The 23,964-nt window shown below is 43.1% G+C and overlaps 1 protein-coding gene across 4 annotated transcripts in view; it reads left to right on the plus strand.

Annotated features, from left to right (window-relative positions):
* RAB27B (RAB27B, member RAS oncogene family) overlaps positions 1-23,964 on the plus strand; it is a 294,567-nt gene that overhangs the window by 152,115 nt on the left and 118,488 nt on the right. For 2 of the 4 annotated variants that reach the window (XM_073543827.1, XM_073543828.1), the window contains one exon: positions 22,768-22,863. The exons of the other annotated variants lie outside the window; for them this stretch is intronic. The gene's annotated coding sequence lies outside the window, so the exon portion shown is untranslated. The remainder of the gene's footprint in view (positions 1-22,767; positions 22,864-23,964) is intronic. 4 annotated transcript variants of the gene reach the window in all.

Raw genomic sequence — 23,964 nt, forward strand, 5'->3', positions numbered from 1 at the left:
GCATCAGAGTAAGCAATACTTTCGCTGCTACTACATTGGGAGAGTCTTGGGACAGAGAGGAGTTTAGGAGAGAAATAGAGGGTGACACTACCTTAGCAGCCCTTAGGCGAAAGGCAGAAACTGGGCACATGGGAGATAATGGGGATGGCTTCACTCGAGAAAACGTACTGTATTATCGTGTAACAAAGGGCAGTGACCAGGGCAACCCTGACGCAATGACCAGGCAACTCATTGTCCCTCAGAAGTACAGGGCACAGCTACTTCAACTGGCCCATGAAATCCCCTTGGCTGGGCATGAAGGGAGAAAAAGGACTGAAAAGAGACTCACCCAAAGTTTTTACTGGCCGGGCGTCTTGCAGTCGGTAGCCCATTATTGCCGCACCTGTGATGTGTGCCAGCGAATGCGGCATCCAGGAGCTCGACATAAGGTACCCCTGCAATCCCTGCCCATAATTGAGGAACCATTTCAACGTGTAGCCGTCGATATCATAGGTCCTCTGGCCCACGCCAGCAGGTCGGGGAAAAAATATATCCTGACCGTGGTGGACTATGCCACTAGGTATCCTGAAGCTGTGGCCCTGTCCAGTATTACAGCAGTAAAGGTAGCCGAGGCCCTTGTTACCATCTTTACCCGGGTAGGGTTTCCTAGTGAAATATTGTCGGATGAAGGCACTCAGTTCATGTCAGATCTGGTCCAGTCCCTATGGCATACCTGTGGTGTTCGAGCCATTCGCACCACCCCATACCACCCACAGACCAACGGACTATGTGAACGCTTTAATGGAACCCTAAAAAATATGCTGAGGGCTTTTGTTGACGTTGAAAAAGACTGGGAAAATTACCTGCCACATCTCCTCTTCGCCTATCGGGAGGTTCCCCAAGAGTCCACAGGGTTCTCTCCCTTCGAACTACTGTTTAGCCGGAAGGTCCGTGGGCCTCTCACTCTTCTGAAAGAACATTTGGAGGGAGACATCTCAGATACCAGAATGCCCATCGTTCCCTATGTTCTAGAGCTCAGAGACCGTCTCGCCCAGCTAGCTACCTTCGCTAAAGAACATCAGCGAATGGCCCAGTCCAGACAAAAAACCTGGTATGACCGTAATGCCAGGAACCGGGAATTTATGGAAGGACAGCAAGTGCTCATAATTACTGCTTCCCCTGCCAACAAGCTTCAAGCAGTGTGGGAAGGCCCTTATCAGGTTGTCAAGAAAATTAATGACACTAACTATGTTATTGCCCTGGACTCTAGCGGTCGACGACAGAAAACCGTCCACATTAACAGATGTACAAAAGGACGATATTGTCGCCGTACTAAGGCCGAGGGCTGCTGCTTTCTCCTCAAAGCCGGGGAAGACTACTCTCACCAGTCACCATGTGGAAACCCCCGGACAACGCCCCATCCAGCAGGCTGCCTACCGGGTTCCAGAGGCTGTTCAAGGCATGATAAAGAACGAACTGGAGGAGATGAAACAACTGGGAGTTATTCAGCCATCTCACAGTTCTTGGGCCTCTCCTGTCGTCCTGGTCCCCCCAAGAAGGATGGTACAACCCGATTCTGCGTTGACTACAGACGACTAAATGAAGCCACCAAGAGTGATGCTTATCCTATGCCCAGGATTGATGACCTATTGGATCGTCTGGCCAGTGCCTAATTTGTGACCACGTTAGACTTGAGCAAGGGGTACTGGCAGCTACCCCTAACGGAGGACGCTCGGGAGCGCTCAGCCTTCACTACTCCATTTGGGCTTTATGAGTTCCTGGGAATGCCCTTTGGGATGAAAACTGCCCCCGCTACTTTTCAGAGACTGGTGGATCGACTGTTACAACAATGTCAGGACTTTGCCTGTGCTTACTTAGACGACATCACCATTTTTAGTACAACCTGGGAGGAACATCTTAAACACTTGGGCATAGTGCTGGACTGTATCCTTACTGCAGGACTGACCATTCGCCCTGATAAGTGCCAAATAGGGATGGCTGAGGTGCAGTACCTCGGGCATAGAGTAGGGGGTGGGACACTAAGGCCTGAGCCTGCCAAGGTGGAAGCCATTAGCAACTGGTGTAGACCCCATACTAAAAAGCAGGTACTTGCGTTTTTAGGAACTGCTGGTTACTATCGCAAATTTGTTTCCAATTTCAGCACCTTGGCCAAGCCCCTAACCGACCTGACCCGCAAGAACATGCCTAGGAATGTGACGTGGACGACGGCATGCGAGGATGCCTTTTCAGCGTTAAAGACTGCCCTCGTCACTGCTCCTGTCTTGGCTGCCCCGGATTATAAACGCAGGTTCCTCGTGCAGACAGATGCATCCACCTTTGAGATTGGGGCAGTACTTAGCCAAGTGAACGCCGCCGGAGAAGAACATCCTGTTGCTTTTGCCAGTCGGAAACTACTGGATCGGGAAGTTGCCTATGCCACTATTGAAAAGGAGTGCCTTGCCATCGTATGGGCGCTAAAAAAATTGCAGCCCTACTTGTATGGCAGAGACTTTACAATTGTTACAGACCACAACCCCCTCACATGGCTGAACCGCGTATCAGGGGACAATGGAAGATTGCTGCGGTGGAGCTTGTCCTTACAACCCTACAGCTTCTCCATCCAATACAAGCGAGGAAGCCAACACCAGAACGCCGATGGACTGTCTCGACAAGAAGAACCATAGGCTCCCCAGGCCGACCTACCCCTGCCACTGTACAAGGAATTATAAATAACTGAGCAATGTGGACTAAAGTGAGCAGGCCAGAGGTCTGTGTAGACCTTATGGCGTGCTCAGTTATTATGGGGGGAGAGAGGTTGTGATGGTGTGATATGTTATGTGGATGTCATTTTTTGTATATTCCTATTTTTAACAATTCCAGTTATTTTCATAGTGTTTTTCTTATTACATTGTAAGTCTACAGCCTCACTGTATCTGTCTCTTGATGACCCCCTGTAGTGCATTAATCCCTAAGGCCCTTTGTTCTCTTCTGGGAGGCAACTTGTTTGACTACCCCTGGACAAGGAAGGGGGTGGGGGGAAGAACGGCAGCTGGACAAGTCAGTTGCGGTAGAGACAAGATGGTGAAAAGGCTGCATTTCAAAGAGAAGGACCCTATATCTATCTATCTCTATATCTATTATCTCTATATCTATCTACCTATCTATCTCTATATCTATCTATATATATATATATATATCTGTTTCTCTCTATATCTCTCTCTATATCTCTCTCTCTCTATAGCTATCTATATATTATCTCTATATCTATCTATATATTATCTCTATATCTATCTATCTCTATATCTATCTATCTATATATCTATCTATCTATCTATCTCTATATCTGTTATCTCTATATCCATATCTATCTCTATATCCATATCTATCTCTATATCTATCTATCTCTATATCTATCTTTCTATCTAACACTATATCTCTATATCTATCGCTATATCTCATTATCTATCAATCTCTCTCTCTCTCTCTTTATCTATCTATCGATCTATCCATCTATCTCTATATCTATCTATTATATCTATCTATTATATCTATCTATTATCTCTATTATCTATATCTATCCATCTATCTAGCTATCTCTATCTATCTCTATATCTCTCTATATCTATCTTTCTAACTCTCTATCTATCTATCTCTATACATATCTCTATATCTAGCTATTATCTCTATATCTATCTCTATATCTATCTTTCTATATCTATCTGTCTCTATATCTATCTCTATATCTATCTATCTATCTATCTATCTATCTATCTCTATATCTATCTATCTCTATATATCTCTATATCTATTTTTATTTATAGCCATCTATCTATATATATCTCTATATCTATCTATATATGTCTATATTATTATTATTATTATTATTATTATTATTATTATTATTATTATTATTATATCTGTATATCTCTATCTATATATCTATCTATCTCTATATCTTTCTATCTATAGCTATCTATCTCTATATCTATCTATCTATCTATCTATCTATCTATCTATCTATCTATCCATTATCTATTTTCTATCTATCTCTATATCTATCTACCTATCGATCTGTCTATCTATCTATCTATCTATCTATCTATCTATCTATATTTCTTTCTATATCTATCTTTATATCTATCTCTATCTATCTCTATGAATCTTTCTATCTATATCTATCCATTATCTACTTTCTATCCATTATCTACTATCTATCTCTATATCTATCTATTTCTACATCTATCTTTCTATCTATTTCTATCTAACTCTATATCTATATAGCATTATACCCTATGAGGGGGTGCATTATTCCCTATGAGGGGGCAGCATTATACCCTATGAGGAGGGCAGCATTATTCCCTATGAGGGGATGCATTATTCCCTATGAGGGGGGCAGCATTATACCCTATGAGGGGGGCAGCATTATACCCTATGAGGGGGGCAGCATTATACCCTATGAGGGGGCAGCATTATTCCCTATGAGGGGATGCATTACACCCTATGAGGGGGTGCATTATTCCCTATGAGGGGGGCAGTATTATACCCTATGAGGGGGGCAGTATTATACCCTATGAGGGGGTGCATTATACCCTATGAGGGGGTGCATTATTTCCTATGAGGGGGGCAGTATTATACCCTATGAGGGGGGCAGTATTATATTCTATGAGATGGCTGCATTATATTCTATGAGATGGCTGCATTATACTATGTGAGGGGGCTGCTTTATATTCTATGAGGGGGCTACCCCAACTCCTGCTACATATTTAAGACATGTACAACCTTATATTATACCCGGATATTAGCGTGTTTTATCGCATAATTGGTGGTCTGGTATTTAACTCTATGCAGCTACATAGTGGGCCCCAAGAATGATTTTCTCTGGTGGGCCCAAGGTGTTCCAGTCCGACGCTGCTCCTATGTACAAGAATATAACTACTATAATATTGGGCCCTATGTACAAGAATATAACTACTATAATACTGCCCCTATATGCAAGAATATAACTACTATAATACTGCTCCTATGTACAAGAATATAATTACTATAATACTCCCCCTATGTACAAGAACATAACTACTATAATACTACCCCTATATACAAGAATATAACTACTACAATACTGCTCCTGTGTACAAAAATATAGCTACTATAATACTGCCCCCTATGTACAAGAATATAACTATTATAATACTGCCCCATATGTACAAGAATATAACTACTATAATACTGCCCCTATGTAAAAGAATATAACTACTATAATACTGCTCTGATGTACAATAATGTAACTACTATAATACTATCTCCTATGTACAAGAATATAACTACTATAATACTTCCCCCTATGTACAAGAATATAATTACTATAATACTGCCCCTATGTACAAGAGCATAACTTCTATAATACTGCCCCCTATGTACAAGAATATAACTACTATAACACTGCCCCTATGTACAAGAATATAACTACTATAATACTGCCCCTATATACAAGAATATAACTACTATGATACTGCTCCTATGTATAAGAATATAACTACTATAATACTGCTCCTATGTACAAGAATACAACTACTATAATACTGCCCCTATGTACAAGAATATAACTACTGTAATACTGCCCCCTATGTACAAGAATATAACTACTATAATACTGCCCCTATATACAAGAATATAACTACTATAATACTGCTCCTATGTATAAGAATATAACTACTATAATACTGCTCATATGTACAAGAATATAACTACTATAATACTGCACCTATGTACAAGAATATAACTACTATAATGCTGCCCCCTATGTTCAAGAATATAACTAATATAATACTGCCCCTATATACAAGAATATAACTACTATAATACTGCTCCCTGTGTACAAGAATATAACTACTATAATACTGTTCTGATATACAATAATATAACTACTATAATACTGTTCTGATATACAATAATATAACTACTATAATACTTCTCCTATATACAAGAATATAACTACTATAATACTGCCCCGTATGTAAAAGAATATAACTACTATAATACTGCTCTGACATACAATAATATAACTACTATAATACTGCTCCTATGTACAAGAATATAACTACTATAATACTGCTCCTATATACAAGAAAATAACTACTATAATACTGCCCCTATTAACAAGAATATAACTACTATAATACTGCCCCCTCTGTACAAGAATATAACTACTATAATACTGCCCCTATGTGCAAGAATGTAACTACTATAATACTGCTCCTATGTACAAGAATATAACTACTATAATACTGTCCCTATGTGCAAGAATATAACTACTATAATACTGCTCCTATGTACAAGAATATATCTACTATAATACTGTCCTATGTACAAGAATATAACTACTATAATACTGCTACTATGTGCAAGAATATAACTACTATAATACTGCCCCTATTTACAAGAATATAACTACTTTAATACTGCCCCCTCTGTACAAGAATATAACTACTTTAATACTTCCCCTATGTACAAGAATATAACTACTATAATACTGCTCCTATGTACAAGAATATAACTACTATAATACTATAATACTGCTCCTATGTACAAGAATATACTGTAACTACTATAATACTGTCCTATGTACAAGAATATAACTACTATAATACTGCTCCTATGTACAAGAATATAACTACTATAATACTGCTCCTATGTACAAGATTATAACTACTATAATATTGCCCCTACTTACAAGAATATAACTACTATAGTACTGCCCCTATGTACAAGAATATAACTACTTTAATATTGCCCCTATGAACAAGAATATAACTACTATAATACTGCCCCCCTCTGTACAAGAATATAACTACTATAATACTGCCCCTATGTACAAGAATATAACTACTTTAATACTTCCCCCATGTACAAGAATATAACCTATGTACAAGAATATAACTACTATAATACTGCCCCTATGTGCAAGAATATAACTACGATAATACTGCTCCTATGTGCATGAATATAACTGCTATAATGCTGTCCTATGTACAAGAATATAACTACTATAATACTGCCCCTATATACAAGAATATAGCTACTATAATACTGCCCCTACTTACAGGAATATAACTACTATAATACTGCCCCTATATACAAGAATATAACTACTATAATACTGCCCCCTCTCTACAAGAATATAACTACTATAATACTGCCCCTATGTACAAGAATATAACTACTTTAATACTTCCCCCATGTACAAGAATATAACTACTATAATACTGCCCCTATGTGCAAGAATATAACTACGATAATACTGCTCCTATGTTCAAGAATATAACTACTGTAATACTGTCCTATGTACAACAATATAACTACTATAATACTGCTCCTATGTACTAGAATATAACTACTATAATACTGCCCCTACTTACAAGAAGATAACTACTATAATACTGCTCCTATGTACAAGAATATAACTACTATAATACTGCTCCTATGTACTAGAATATAACTACTATAATACTGCCCCTACTTACAAGCATATAACTGCTATAATACTGCCGCTATATACACGAATATAACTACTTTAATACTGCCCCATGTACAAGGATATAACTACTATAATACTGTCCTATGCACAAGAATATAACTACTATAATATGGCTCCTATGTACAAGAATATAACTACTATAATACTGCCCCTACTTACAAGAATATAACTACTATAATACTGCTCCTATGTACAAGAATATAACTACTATAATACTTCTCCTATGTGCAAGAATATAACTACTATAATACTTCCCCTACTTACAAAAATATAACTACTATAATACTGCCCCATGTACAAGAATATAACTACTATAATACTGCCCCTATGTACAAGAATATAGCTACTATAATACTGCCCCTATGTACAAGAATATAACTACTATAATACTGCCCCTATGTACAAGAATATAAATATTATAGTGTTGCCTCCTATGTCCAAAAATACGTATCTTAACACATAGAGCTGCGCGTTAATATTTCACTAGCATAGATAATAAATGGACATTTATAACGATGTTCCTGTGGCCTGAATCCGCAGTGTTGTTCCAGTTAAGAAGAATGGGTCACGCTCTCGGTCTAGGAAGATTTCTGCGTTGGGTTGTGTGTTATTGTCTCTGAATTTTACACTAAATATAGATGATTATTTCTAGACATCTTTTGTTAGTACATCAGAGCGTCAGCTGTGCCTCGTGCTGTCCGTGCGGTTCTCCTCTATGTTTGCACATTATAATCATACTGCAGCCCGGACACATGAATACAAATATTATAATGGAGCGTACTGCCAGCTCAGCAAGACATTATCCATTTCTATGGAATGAGATACTATTATTGTCTTCTTTTATGAGTTGGTTTTGCTCAGTGAGATGCTCTTTATAACCAGTGTCCTCTCTGTCCAAGAGATGAAGAGCCTGAATTGAGGATCCCCCACCACACACCTTCTTTTAATTGAGAGTCTTCTGATTTTGCCAGAAAACAGGGGTAGAAAATTTGCAATTTCTGTGTAACACATAGTTACCGGTATATATTATTTCTGCAACTTTTGGCGGCTCTCCAGCAATTCCGTCAACTTTTTGAAAAGTCAGCAGGGCTTTGCGGAAGGGTTGTGGCCCAAAAGATTCACTATAATCAGGGCTGGCCAGACAAACTAGGCATCTGCCTAGGGCCCCCGCTACCCTAGGGGCCTCCAGTCAGTGGCGTGCAGAGGGCTGCATTATACTCTAGGGGGATGCATTATTCTCTAAGAGGGGGCTGCTGTCACGTGCCCCGTCCTGAGTGACACGGCCAGCAGGCCGGTAACTGATACAACAGGACGTGGCACGTGTAATTGTTCTATGTGACGCGGCCCGCAGGCCGGTAACTAATACAATAAGGGAATAGGGAAAACCTGGGTAACAAAAACAATGGTGGCCCTGCGATAGGGAACGGGGAAGTGGAGACCTCCTGCACTCCCCTGAGTCAGTGTCTCTACACTCCTAACGTTCCCTAGGCCGGTTCCGCACCGGGCGCCGATCAGGAACCTAAAAACCCTGACTCGCCCTGCACCTAAACCCTCACTAGGGAATTGGTCGGTGCGGAAACTAATCCCACCACTGCACTAAACACACATAAGGAAAAGTGACAAAACAGGGGAACACCACTTAGCTTTGCTCTGTTGCTTACGCTCCCAGCAACAGAGCCCACCACCTGCGTGCATCTTTTCCTCCACTGAGTCCAACATCTGGGTGCTCTGTCCAGCAACGGAGTCCAGCACCTGAGTGCAGCTGTCCAGCAACAGGGTTCAGCACCTGAGTGCAGCTTCAGCAAAAGAGTCCAGCAACTGAGTGCAGCTCTACACCATAGCTGCCACTCCACCAAGCTTTGCAAGAATTCTTCACTGACACCATAGCAGCCACTCCACAATGCTTTCCACAAACTCCTCGCTGACACCATAGCTGCCACTCCAGGACTCTGACTGAGTTGTCCTTGACTATTATCAGCACCATAGTGCAGCCATGGAGCAAACAGAGTCCACACCTGCGTGCAGCTGTCCAGAAACAGAGTCCAGCAAATGAGTCCAGCTTTTCTGCCAAAGAGTCCAACATTTTGAGTCCAGCTTTCCGCAACCGAGTCCAGGATCCCGAGTGCAGCTCTACACCATAGCTGCCACTCCACCAAGCAATGCCAGCCCTCCTTGCAGACACCATAGCTGACACTCCACCAATCCATGCCAGCCCTCCTTGCAGACACCATAGCTGCTACTCCAGCACTCTGACTGGGCTGCCCGTGACTCTCCTTCAGCTCCATTCTTTACCCAGGCTTGCTTGCAAATGAGGAACTATCACCAACAGTGATTAACACACCTGATACTCTTTTATAGAGCAATCACACCTGTTACATAATCACTTGCTCAGACTAAGGTAACCAGAGTGCAATGACCCTAATGGCCACCGGGGGGAAAACTACCTGAAATCACCACAGTGCAATGACCCTAATGGCCACCGGGGGCAAAACCACCTTTGGCACACAGCCAAGGGAAAAAAAAGGTTACTTTGTGCATTTAATCTGTCAGATCTGACCTGGATCATGACAGCTGCATTATCGTCTGAGGTAGCTGCATTATACTCTGAGGTGTGTTATGATTGAGTCACCGTAGGAGGCAAAAATAGAAATGCTAGCTAAGTCCAGAAAACCAGAGAAGTTGGCAGCTATCGGATTGCAGACCCCTGAACCTATCAACACAACTAGCAGTAGCCAAGGGGGGGCTCCTACGATGCCCTAGGCCCCTCGATCACAGCCGGAGGACTACATAGCCTAAAGACAGAAAGGGAAATCTAAACTGCCCCAGAGCAGACCCCAAAGCAAAAGGCAGCCCCCCACATATAATGACGGTGAAGCAAGAAGAAAGAACAAAACACAGACAGAAAGATAGACTGAGCAAAGATGGGGCCCAAGCTAGCTTAAATAGGAAAGGACAGGAAGGCTGTTGTCTGCAATCCATGAAAAAACCTATGAAAATAAGAGCCAACAAACTGACAGTAAAAAAAGGCCCTGAAGACGCTAGGCTTCAAAAAAGGCTATGTCAGTACTCAGGAATATTCTGAAGACAGAGCAACAGGCAAAAGGAGATTCAGCTCACCCCAGCAGGGAATGGCAGAATCCAGAAAAGCAAGGAAAACAAAACACTAATGCAAAAAGGCAAAGCAGAAATCTTAGCTTTAGATGAGCAGGAATCAGACTGGTTTCCTAGAAGTCCACAGAGAAAACACCCGCAGGCCAGAAGGGCATCGGCAGCTTTATATCCAGTCATTAACTCCACTCAGCCAGTCATCATCATCAGCCCCAGGTGTCTGACAATCAGGCTCACTACCTTTCTTCACCAGAAGAGGGAGTTCCTCGGGCCTCAGTAGTGAAGGGGAAAATGAACTCACAACAGTACCTCCCCCTTGAGGAGGGGTCACCGAACCCTCAACCACGCCACCAGGGCGATCAGGGTGAGCCCGATGAAAGGCACGCACCAATCTTTTGGCATGAATATCAGAGGCAGAGACCCAGGAATTATCCTCCTGACCATAACCCTTCCACTTAACCAAATACTGGAGTCTCCGTCTAGCCAGACGGGAATCCAGTACTTTCTCTACCTCATATTCCATGTTACCTTCAACCAATACAGGGTCTGGAGGTGCAACCCCCGGAACAACAGGTTCAACAAACCTCTTCAACAAAGATTTATGGAACACATTATGGATTTTAAGTGTGACAGGGAGAGCCAAACGAAAAGAGACCGGATTAATAATCTCCAAAATCTTGTAAGGTCCAATAAATCTAGGCTTAAACTTAGGAGAAGCCACCTTCATAGCAATATTTTTTGATGATAACCACACCATATCACCAACCTTAAACTGGGGACCAATGGTCCTATGTCGGTTGGAAAACCGCTGGGCCTTTTCCTGGGAGAGAGATAACTTATCCACCACTTGGGCCCAGATCTGGTGCATTCTCTCCACCACAGTGTCAACACCTGGGCAGGCAGAGGGCTCCACCTGCCCTGAAGAAAATCGAGGATGAAACCCAAAGTTACAAAAAAAAGGTGACATCAAAGTGGCAGAACTAGCTCTATTATTTAAAGCAAATTCGGGCAAGGGCAAAAATGAAACCCAATCATCCTGATCAGCAGAAATAAAACATCTCAAATATGACTCCAAGGTCTGGTTTGTTCTCTCTGTCTGCCCATTGGTCTGAGGGTGAAAAGCAGAGGAGAAGGACAACTGAATTCCCAGCTTGGAACAGAAAGTTCTCCAAAATCTAGACACAAACTGGACTCCTCTGTCAGATACAATGTTCTCAGGAATCCAGTGCAAGCGAACCACCTGTTGTAAAAACAGGGGCACCAATTCAGAGGAAGACGGCAACTTAGGGAGTGGTACAAGATGAACCATCTTAGAGAACCTATCACAAATCACCCAAATGACAGTCATCCTTTGAGAAACAGGCATATCAGAGATGAAATCCATTAAAATATGGGTCCATGGCCTCTTGGGGACAGGTAAAGGCATCGACAACCCACTAGAGCGAGAACACGATTTAGACCAGGAGCACGTCCCACAGGACTGCACAAAATTCCTGACATCACGAGACAAGGAGGGCCACCAAAAAGACCGACTCACCAGATCTCTAGTACCAAAAATACCTGGATGACCAGCCAAAGCAGAGCAATGAACTTCAGACATCACTCTCTTCTTCCACTGGTCAGGAACATACAACTTTCCACTGGGACAACGCTCAGGTTTGTCCTCCTGGAACTCTTCCAGAGCACGTCTCAAATCGGGCGAAATGGCAGAAAGAACTACCCCTTCGCCTAAGATGGTAGCAGGCTTGGTCACCACAGGAGAATCAGCAAAGAAGCTCCTAGAGAGGGCGTCAGCCTTGACATTCTTAGTTCCAGGAAGAAAAGAAACCACAAAATCAAAACGTGTAAAAAACAAGGCCCACCTAGCCTGTCTAGGGTTCAAGCGCTTAGCCGACTCTAGGTAAATCAAATTCTTGTGGTCAGTGAGGACCACGACTTGATGCTTAGCTCCCTCCAACCAATGTCTCCACTCCTCAAATGCCCATTTCATGGCTAACAGTTCCCGATTCCCCACATCATAGTTACGTTCAGATGGAGAGAACTTTCGGGAAAAGAAAGCACAGGGATTCATTTTAGATGTTACAGGATCCTTTTGGGACAAAACAGCTCCTGCACCAATCTCAGAAGCATCCACCTCTACCTGGAACGGAAGTGAGACATCAGGTTGCCGCAAAACCGGGGCGGAGGTGAATCTTCGCTTCAGCTCCTGAAAGGAAGAAACAGCCTCCGGAGACCAATTTAACACATCAGCACCCTTCTTAGTCAAATCAGTCAATGGCTTGGCAATACTAGAAAATTTTGCTATAAATTTCCGATAAAAATTAGCAAAACCCAAAAACTTCTGGAGGGCCTTCAAAGAAGTGGGCTGAACCCAATCGTAAATGGCCTGTACCTTGGCCGGGTCCATTTCATTAGTTGAAGGGGACAAAATAAATCCCAAAAAAGAAATCCTCTGTACTCCAAAAAGGCATTTAGATCCTTTGACATACAGGGAATTCTCCCTCAAGATCCGGAACACAGTCCGAATATGTTCCACATGAGAATCCCAATCCTTGGAGAAGATCAAAATATCATCCAGATAGATAATCAAAAATTTATCGACAAAATCTCGGAAAATATCGTTCATGAAGCACTGGAAGACAGAAGGGGCATTAGTGAGCCCAAAAGGCATCACCAGGTACTCAAAATGTCCCTCCGGAGTATTAAACGCCGTCTTCCATTCATCCCCATGCTTAATGCGAATAAGATTATACGCCCCCCCTGAGGTCAAGCTTGGTAAACCAGCAAGCACCTTTAACTCTGGAGAATAGATCAGAAATCAGGGGTAACGGATACTGATATTTAACAGTAATTTTGTTGAGAGCACGATAATCAATACAAGGTCTTAATGATCCATCCTTTTTGGCTACAAAAAAAAAACCGGCACCTAAGGGTGACGAGGATGGTCTAATATGACCCTTCTCCAACGCCTCCTTAATATAGGATCGCGTAGCCTCGTGCTCGGGTACAGATAAATTGAAGAGCCGACCCTTGGGAAATTTACACCCCGTTACACCACCTCAGTTCAATTGCACAGTCATAACTCCTATAAGGAGGCAGAGACGCAGACTCATTCTCACTAAATACATCATAAAAGTCCGCCAAATAATCAGGAACATCATGCGACTGAGGAGAGGTGGAAAACACCGGAGCCTCACTAAAGGCACACCGACAACCCCAACTCACCACAGACACAGATTTCCAATCCAAAACTGGATTATGAATTTGTAACCAGGGAAACCCCAGAACAATAGTATCATGCAGATTATGTAACACCAAAAACCTGCAATTTTCTTGATGGTCTGGGGCGACCCGCATTACTACCTGGGTCCAAAACTGAGGTTTATTTTTAGCCAAAGGAGTAGCATCAATCCCCCTCAAAGGGATAGGCGTCTGCAGAGGTGTCATCGGAAATCCACAACGTTTAGCAAAATCCAAGTCCATTAGGTTTAGAGCTGCTCCCGAATCCACAAAAGCCTTGGCGGAAAATGTGGACAGGGAGCAGATCAGAGTAATAGCCAGAAGAAACTTAGGTTGAACATCACCAACAGAAAACGTGTGTGCAAGGCGTTTCTTGCGTTTAGGACAGACAGAAATAATATGCGAGGCATCTCCACAGAAAAAACACAACTTATTACGCCTTCTGAACTCCTGACGCTGCTCTCTGGAAAAAACTCTATCACATTGCATAGGTTCAGACATCTGTTCAACAGGTGGCAACACCTCTCGTGCAGCTCTGCGTTCGCGCAAACGCCGATCAACCTGAATGGCTAAAGACATAGAATCGTCAAGACCAGAGGGAACAGGAAATCCCACCATAGTATCTTTTACGGCTTCTGACAACCCCTTCCGAAAGAGAGCAGCCAAGGCATTATCATTCCAGGTAGTAAGTACTGCCCACTTTCGGAATTTTTGACAGTACAATTCTGCAGAATCACGACCCTGGTTCAATGCCAGCAGGGTCTTTTCAGCCTGATCAATGGCATTAGGTTCGTCATACAACAACCCCAAGGCCTGAAAAAATGCGTTCACATTAGTCAGAATAGGATCATCTGGTTTCAAAGAAAATACCCAATCCTGGGGATCGCCACGCAGCAAAGAGATGACAATTTTAACCTGCTGCGCGGAGCTCCCTGACGAGTTAGGCTTCAAGGCAAAAAATAATTTACAATTATTTTTGAAATTCAAAAATTTAGACCGATCCCCAAAAAATACATCAGGTGTAGGAATCTTTGGTTCAGAAGCATGTGAATGAGCAAGGTAGGCGGAAATTCCCCACACTTCCGCAGCGAGCTGCTCCACACGATCAGACAATTGCTTTATCTCCATTGAGAGAAAAAAAAATTCCCCCTACGGCCTCAGAGATATAGAGGAAAAAATATACACATTTTTTTTTTTTTTTTTTTTTTTTTTTATACAATTCTTTCCTGCAATTGAGTACCCTAGGATCTGCGGTATGGCGGGTGATTCTGTTATAATTGAGTCACCGTAGGAGGCAAAAATAGAAATGCTAGATAAGTCCAGAAAACCAGAGAAGTTGGCAGCTATCGGATTGCAGACCCCTGAACCTATCAACACAACTAGCAGTAGCCATGGGGGGCTCCTACGATGCCCTAGGCCCCTCGATCACAGCCAGAGGACTACATAGCCTAAAGACAGAAAGGGAAATCTAAACTGCCCCAGAGCAGACCCCAAAGTAAAAGGCAGCCCCCCACATATAATGACGGTGAAGCAAGAAGAAAGAACAAAACACAGACAGAAAGATAGACTGAGCAAAGATGGGGCCCAAGCTAGCTTAAATAGGAAAGGACAGGAAGGCTGCTGTCTGCAATCCTTGAAAAAACCTATGAAAATAAGAGCCAACAAACTGACAGTAAAAAAAGGCCCTGAAGACGCTAGGCTTCAAAAAAGGCTATGTCAGTACTCAGGAATATTCTGAAGACAGAGCAACAGGCAAAAGGAGATTCAGCTCACCCCAGCAGGGAATGGCAGAATCCAGAAAAGCAAGGAAAACAAAACACTAATGCAAAAAGGCAAAGCAGAAATCTTAGCTTTAGATGAGCAGGAATCAGACTGATTTCCTAGAAGTCCACAGAGAAAACACCCGCAGGCCAGAAGGGCGTCGGCAGCCTTATATCCAGTCATTAACTCCACTCAGCCAGTCATCATCATCAGCCCCAGGTGTCTGACAATCAGGCTCACTACCTTTCTTCACCAGAAGAGGGAGTTCCTCGGGCCTCAGTAGTGAAGGGGAAAATGAACTCACAACAGAGGTGGCTGCACTATACTCTATGATGGGGCTGCATTGTACTCTGGGGGGATGCATTATGCTCTGAGGGGGATGTATTATACTCTATAGGGGGCTGCATTATATTTTATGGGGTGGCTGCATTGTATTTTATGGGGTGGCTGCATTATACTTTGAGGGGGCTGCATTATATTTTATGAGGGAGCTGCATTATTCTCTAGGGTGGCTGCATTATGCTATATGGGGGTCTGCATTATATTCTATGAGGGGGCTGCATTATATTCTATGAGGGGGCTGCATTATATTTTATGAGGGGGCTGCATTATACTCTAGGGGGCTGCATTATTCTCTGGGGTGGCTGCATTATACTGTATGAGGTCTGCATTATACTCTAAGGGGGACTGCATTATACTTTATTGTGGCTGCATTATACTGGGTGTGAGGGGGCAGCATTATACTCTAGGGGGATGCATTATACTGTGAGGGGGCTGTATTATACTCTGAGGGGGCTGCATTAAGCTCTATGGTGGACTGCATTATTCCCTATGGGATGGCTGCATTATACTCTGAGGGGGTGCATTATACTTTATGGGATTACTGCATTATACTCTATAGGATGGCTGTGTTATACTCTGAGGTGGTACATTATACTCTATCGGGTGGCTGCATTATACTCTATTGAGGACTATGGGGTGCATTATACTATTTATTCTATATGGGGGCTGTGTAATACTCTATTGAGGACTATGGGGTGCATTATACTATATGTACTATATGGGGGCTGTATTATACAGTATAGAGGATTATGGGGAATACATCATACTATATGAAGGACTATGTGGCGCATTATACTATGAGGAATACATTGTACTATATGGAGGACTACGGGAGTGCATTATGCAATATGGAGGACTATTGAATGCATTATACTATATGGAGGACTATGGGGAGTGCATTATACTATATGGAGGACTATGGGGGTGTATTATACTATATGGAGGTCTATTGAGAGTGTATTAAAGTATATGGAGGGATATGGGGCCCATTATACTATATGGAGCACTATGGGGTGTGCATTATACTATATAGAGGACAATGAGATGTGTATTATACTATATGAAGGACTATGGGGTGCATTATACTATGTGGAGGACTATGGGGTGTATTATACTAAACAAGCAAAATGCTGCATATTCATCAAGTGATTGGATTGTTTATGTCGGAACAGAAATCATTGTTCTCAACAGCACATCGCCGTTGTAAACTGTAGATGTGCTGTTGATAACATGATACTGCATGGGGACAGATTAATCTACTATCGATCGTTCTGTGCCCTTAATTCTTCCTCAGCCAATGTAAAGAGGCTGGGAAACAAGCTTTGAACGACTTCAATATTGTTGATCACGCTCGTTTAACGGCCTGAACTCAGCGCATGTAAATACAGCCAAAATGTTTCTGTGTCATGGTGCAACATGTTAGCATTTGGGGCCCAAACCTTAAACTTTTGCCCAGGGCCCTGTCACGGACGTGGTTTGTGGCACCACTGCGCCAAGGACCGTGGAGAGCCTGGGGGGGGCCATAACTAAGCGAACACCAGACTGTTCACAAGAGCCTGTGATGGTGAGGTTAGACGAATGCCAGGTGCCACTGCAGGACAGACCAATGGATGCACAGCAGCTGGACCCGGAGGACAGACTGGAGGGAACAGCTGGCAGAGTTCGCATCAGAGTGCAGCAGGCAGTGTTTGTACCAGAGTGCAGCAGGCGGGATCTGCACCAGAGTGCAGCAGGCGGGATCTGCACCAGAGTGCAGCAGGCGGGATTTGCACCAGAGTTGCAGCAGGCGGGATCTGCACCAGAGGTGCAGCAGGCGGGATTTGCACCAGAGTTGCAGCAGGCGGGATTTGCACCAGAGTTGCAGCAGGCGGGATCTGCACCAGAGTTGCAGCAGGCGGGATTTGCACCAGAGTGCAGCAGGCGGGATTTGCACCAGAGTGCAGCAGGTGGGATTTTCACCAGAGTGCAGCAGGGACTGGAATACAACCTTACACAACATAGACTGCAAAACAGGAATGTTGCTCAGGCACCTCCCAGTGAAGAGGAAGCAATGTATGCATAATGCCTCTCAACCATTGGCTGAGAAGAAAATTGCAAGTGCACGTGCTGGCCTTTTAAGAGGGTGGGACTGCACGCACGTGCCCTAAGGGTACGTCTGGAAGTGCTGCTGGGAGCAGGAGGAAGAGAGGAACCAACCGCAGCGTGGGTGAGTGGACTGACACGCTGGAGACCCTGCCTGTCAGAGCAGGAATCCGGAGTGGTGCTAACAGACCCCACTTTGTCTAAAACCGGCCCTGACTATAATTTACGTCACCTCTCCGTGGCTGGAGGACATTTCTCTCTAGGGCAAGGGCAGCTGAAAGGCAAACCAAATTCATTAAAGGAGTATTCTCAAGTTTGGAAGTTATCCACTATCCATTGGATTGGGCATATCCTTCTGATTGCTGGGGGTCTGACCACTGGGACCCCCACCGATCCCAAAAATTGGGGCTCTGAAAAGGTCAGTGTAGATTAAGTGGTGATTGAGCATGCGTACTGCTGCTCCATTTGTTCTCAATGGTGCTAAAAGAAATAGCTGAGCGTTGCGCTCTACTGGTCTTCAACAGTCCTATGAGAGTGAACAAATCAGCAATATAAACGACCTCCCCATTCACAAGGGGCTGTGGAGAGATCCAGTTCTTGGGATTGATGGGGTTCTTAGCGGTTCCACCAAGTGATTGGAATGTGATAAAAAGTTTAAAAAAAACAAAAAAAAACTTGAAATTACAGTTCACAATTAAAAGAATTGTTGTATCAACCTCTATGGTCGGCTCAGGACATTGTATTGTCTTCTCATAAAAGGAATGAAATTTGGAGTACCTGCCAAATGACTGCAACATGTGAATAGATCCTTATGTACTAGCCCCACCAGGAGCGGACACTGACAGCTTGGGGCCTATGTGCAAGAAATATTTCTGGGCCCCTCTCCGTGCCTGGCATACCGTTTATGATGAGTAAAATCTGCCCATGGGGGATTGACCACAGGGACCACTAGTAATCCTGAAAATGGGACTACTTCTGCTCTATTCATTGTCTACGGAACTGATGGAAATAGCCGAGCGCAGCTCTATAGATAATGGACAGAGCAGAGGCCGAGCATGCACAACTCTGCTCCATCCAGGATGAGACTGCAGACCCCTGTTCTAAGAACCTCTGGGTGGGGGGGGGGAGAGGTTGGATCCTATGGATCGGAGATAACTTGATTATTTGGTGAATAACCCTTTATAGAGCCAGGTTGATTTTCTAGGCTCTTGCTCAATCTCCATATAACCATGAAATACTGTAAACTGTTCAGATATTCATGAAGTTGAAAATCATAAGTGTTTTATAATATGATGTTATTCATGTAATCTGCAGAACACTTTTTTTCCTTCCTTGTGTCTTGCTGACCTACCAATCTGCTTTATTCTCCGGCATACCATATGAGCCGTCAATATGTTTGCATACGTTTTATTTGGCGCTAATATAAGATCATTGTTCTGGAAAAATTTGGTTAGTTTTTTTTTCCTGTTCGGTAAAATGGATTCATTTACTTTTGTATTTCTTAATTTTATTCCTTTTTTTAATGTGAAGCCTTTATTGTGGGTTCTGAAACAGAATAGGACTCATCTAACCTGTCCTTGATACCTATAGCGGCCAATCAGGGGGCAACTTTCTTTCTGTAAACTAATAATAATAATAATCTTTATTTATATAGCGCCAACATATTCCGCAGCGCTAAAGAGTTCAACAGTTTCAAACACAACAGTCGTAAGTAACAACGTTAACAATACAATAAATAAAGCAAAATAAGACGACCCTGCTCGTGAGCGCTTACAATCTACAAGGAGGTGGGGGAGATACAAAGTACAGGTGTGTATTTACAGTGAAGGTCCAGCAATCTTGAGGGAGTGGGGGATGGATGGAGATAGTGAATGGGCTACAAACGCACACTTATACATAGAATGACTTTGATTAGGGAACGTGATAGGCCGCTCTGAACAAATGTGTTTTGAGGGAGCGCCTAAAACTGTGCAAGTTGTGAATGGTCCTAATTTCTTGGGGTAGAGCATTCCAGAGGATCGGTACAGCGAGGGAGAAGTTTTGGAGTCGGGAGTGGGAGGGGCAGATTAGTGCAGAGGTTAGTCGAAAGTCGTTTGCAGAGCGCAGCGGTCGGTTAGGCCGATGGACAGAAATGAGGGAGGAGATGTAGGGGGATGCTGCACTGTGGAGAGCTTTGTGGGTGAGAACAAGTACTTTGGATGTTGATGAATCAGGTCGCATGAATCGATTTTGCCCGAACTCTATTCATAACGAATTTAATTTATTATGAATTTCACAAAAATGTGAAATTCTGGTGAATCTGAAATTTTGAGGTTTCGATGCACAAATCGAGCAAAATGGCGACAGCGAAGACATTTAAAAAAAAAACAAAAAACATTATTCTCAACTGTCTGTGTCCTTTACTTGATTTGTTAATGCCGTTTCTTTTTCTGTGCCGGTCTTCACTTTTTTTCCTGACAGTGTTTGTCCTCATGTGCGGAGTCACATATGTTATCAACATCAATGACATGCGTCACCCCCTCCATGTGGAAGCCATGTTGGAACATGCTAATATTTTCTAACAATGAATATAGATAAAAGTACTGTCTGAACCCAGAGCAGATGAAGGATTAAAGAAGTTTTTTCTTTTAGAAAACCAGTTTTTATATATTTATTAGGGCATTCTGAGTTATTAGAGGGGGTGCTGTGTTCGAGGCGGTGTAGGGTGGGGCACCAAAAGGTCCTTCTACCTCCAGATGACCTGTGCTGTCTTAGACAGCTAACCCACAGATAGGAATAAACATTATTTAATGCTTTATTTCTTCTATGGTAGTGTTGCAGGGAAAATAAATACTTCTTTCCAGATCCTTCTGCAGATTACCCTAGATCACGTGTGTTCCTAGGAGCAGAACAACCTATAGTCATTTCATCATTGGTGAGCGCTTCTTACAAAGGGGAATTTCCTAAAAGGACAACCCCTTTTAGCAATTTTTGACTAAACAATTCCATATTTTATGCTTTTTTTCATATTTCAAAATAATTTCATTTACTATACTTCTTCTGCACCTATTGAAACTTTTTTTTTCTCTTCTATACTTGCTACTCCCCTGAGTATTCATTTTTATTGTTTGTTTTTTTTTTCCATAAAATCTGGTTTACAAATCCAGAGTTATGGGCCTTTTAATTTAGATCTAATTTTTGTGATCTTTACCAAAGTGGCGGTGCTTACAGTGTAATACAAGGCAGCCTAAAGACACGCCCCAGAGGATCCTGTGAACTAGACCCCTTTGGTAAAGATCATAAAAATTAGCATTAACTAATAAGCCCCTTAGATCTGGAACCATAAAAATTTTCAGTAACTGAAAAGAGCCATCCTGTATATCTGGAACTATATGGCGGATTAAAAACAAAAACACAACAAAATCTGATTACTGAGGGGAGCGGCAGGTATAATTTAAGGGCAAAAATTTGCCACATGGGACCTGGTGACAGGTTTTTAAGCCATGCTCCTTTGATTAGATAGGTTTCTGTGATTCCTGCAGGGCACTTTTGTTCATGAGATGATGGAAAATGATGAGGCATATGACCAGATATATTTATTCAGGGTTCTCCATTGAAACACTTGCCTTCTCACTGCGTTCACTCTAGAGTCCTGCAGGCACAAGCTCAATGAGTAAACGCAGTCAGTTTCAATGGAGGAGGCTGAGTGTAATATCTGGTCATATGTCCATCCATCGTTTAGACAAGTGCAGACTTAAAAAAGGTAGGTTTCTTGCCATCATTTTTTTAAAATCTGGTATAAATGTGTTATGATAGAGTAGCCACTCACTCGGGAAAATAGGTAACAAACTAAAAACTGCAACTGACCCTCCCGGCTCCTGTACAGACAAGATCCTGACCTGCATTTCCTTTTGGTTCCTGCGTGAGCAGAGACAGACCTAACCATAGACTAGAAGATGGCAGTCTAAACTGGCTACTTTCACACATCCGGCTTTTCTATTCCGTCGCCGTGCGGCGAAAAGCCTGAGAGCCGGATCCGGGATGAAGCGCTGACACTGTATCGTCATCCGTGGCCGGATACGGTGCTCCTGAGATTTAAAGTAGCAGTGCAGCCGAAAGGAAGGTATGATGAGAGAGCGAGCCTAAAAGGCGGTCGAGCGCTACACGTCACTCCTAAAGAACCGAGGGCAGAGCAGAGTGTGAATTACGTACAAAAGTCAAAGCATGCTGATAAAAAGGAAAAGATTCCAGAGTGAGTAAAGTAAGTCCCAAAAAACAAAATTAAGTTAAAAGTTCATAATGTTCGATTATATTTCGCCTACTTCCTAAAATTAAACAGACGGTAGATGCAGAGTAAATAGCAACAGAAACAGCAGAGAGATAAACCCTAGAGGCTTTATGCTACATCAGAGTGGCTGAACATCCAAAAGAACCAATCAACAGCAGGAAATGCCGGCAGGGGGAAAGAATATAAAGCCGCACCCAAAAGGTGATACGGCAGAAAGATGAAAAACAACGCTAAATTCAGGAGAACAGCGACATTTAGAGCACTTAAAGCAATGACATATTAAGAGCAAGTGAAAGGTCTATTTTAAGTAAAAGTGAAAACAATGCAAACAGAATACGTGAGTTAAATGCATTATACAGTTTTTAATATTTGTCCTTAAATGTCCATCACTCTTTAAATTTACACTATATATAACTTTTCAGTATATTTTATTAATTGGAGATTTACATTTCAGGTTCAGGAAACTGGACAGCGAAGAGACGACATCAGACAGGAAGTTTTCTGAGGCATGAGGAAGAGTTGTCAGTAGACATACTGATACTTTGTAAAGGTGAGGAGAGCTGTACTATGTGCACTGGTATAGCCAGGGCCGTATTTGTCAGTAGGCACTCGAGGGCCCGTGCCTAGGGCGGGACTCTGCGGAGGGGCGGCACCTGTGCACTGTTTATTTATTTATTTTTACACCGGGGTCCCCCTCCACCTCCTTTCTCTTCCTCCCTCCTCCTCCTGCCTCCATGACATCATACTCACCTTCTCCAGCTGCAGCTCCGATGGTCTCCGGCGCCCCAGCTCTTCCTGTGTGAGCGGTCACTTGGTACGGCTCATTACAGTAATGAATATGTACGCCACTCCTCTCCCCCTGGTGAGGGGGGCTGTAGATAATGAACAGGCAAAGGCGGTCTGTAGCTGTCCTGCCTCCGAACACTTGGACATTGGAATTGCAGATGCCCAGGCTGCCCACATCTATAACATCTGCGCTCTGGGATTCTTCCTCCACGTCGTAGTCCCGAAGGTGGAGCAGGAGTAATGCGAGGCACAGTCACACGAAGGTCACCATGAGTTGATGGTCTAGTGGGATGGTGAATATTAGAGGCCGAAGGACCAGGGGCCGCCAGCGTTGGGGGGCTGGTAGTTTTTTTCTCACTGAGTAGTAGTTTTTTCCACTGAGGCTTGATGGTGAGAGCCTCATCAGCTAGAGCTGCAGCTTCCTCCACAGTGGCTGGTCTCCTTTCACACACCCATTCCCGGATCTCAGCGGGGCACTTGAAGTAAAACTGCTCTTTTAGGATGACTTGGAGGAAGGTCTCCCAAGTTAAGGCCTCCTCTCCCTCCAGCCAGTGATGACATATTTGTTTGAGTCTGTGGGCATACATCTTGAAGGACACTTACTCATCACAGGCTAAAGTACGGAACTGGGTCCTGTAAGTGTCTGGGGTCACAGCATAATGTTCTAGAATAGTCTGTTTAATCTCCGTATACTCACAGTTCCACCGAGGGTCCATAGCTCTATAGGCTGCGGCAGCTCCACCCTCTAAGAGCCCCACCAGATGTCAGACTCGCTCCCTTTCCGGGACTTCCATTAATCGACACTGATGCTCAAAGTCCTGGAAGAAGCCATCAATGTCACCTGAAGCCTCATTAAATGGCTTGA

The sequence above is a fragment of the Dendrobates tinctorius genome, unplaced genomic scaffold, assembly GCF_039654945.1.
Source record: "Dendrobates tinctorius isolate UK_male_01 unplaced genomic scaffold, ASM3965494v1 ptg000135l, whole genome shotgun sequence".
Classification (NCBI taxonomy): domain Eukaryota; kingdom Metazoa; phylum Chordata; class Amphibia; order Anura; family Dendrobatidae; genus Dendrobates; species Dendrobates tinctorius.